This window comes from Atractosteus spatula, chromosome 10 (assembly GCF_055471065.1).
Source record: "Atractosteus spatula isolate fAtrSpa1 chromosome 10, fAtrSpa1.hap1, whole genome shotgun sequence".
NCBI classification, from domain to species: domain Eukaryota; kingdom Metazoa; phylum Chordata; class Actinopteri; order Semionotiformes; family Lepisosteidae; genus Atractosteus; species Atractosteus spatula.
In genome coordinates, this window is record NC_142715.1 from 12,220,740 (window position 1) to 12,221,032 (window position 293).

Consider the following 293-nt stretch of genomic DNA (forward strand, 5'->3'; position numbering starts at 1 on the left):
TGGAGATGCCAGGGATTGAACCCGGGACCTCATACATGCGATTCATGCGCTCTACCACTGAGCTACATCCCCGATGCGAAGGGAAATGGAAGAGACTTAGGCATGTGCAGATGCTCACTGATCACAATCCATCACTCACGAAGAATGCATGCAGTTTCCCACTTTCGCGTTTCCTCTACTACAGAGTAAATTCATGGGAATGAAGAAATAAGGAAGGAAAAATAATCACATTGAAGCTTCAAGAGACTGGGCACAAATTAATCTACTATTTTTGTATTCAGTCACACGTGCGA

At 44.4% G+C, this 293-nt stretch overlaps 1 non-coding gene across 1 annotated transcript; it reads right to left on the bottom strand.

Annotated features, from left to right (window-relative positions):
* trnaa-cgc (transfer RNA alanine (anticodon CGC)) lies at window positions 1-72 on the bottom strand. Its single transcript has one exon. It is a non-coding gene; the product is annotated as a tRNA-Ala (tRNA).
* Between the last annotated feature and the right edge of the window lie 221 nt (window positions 73-293).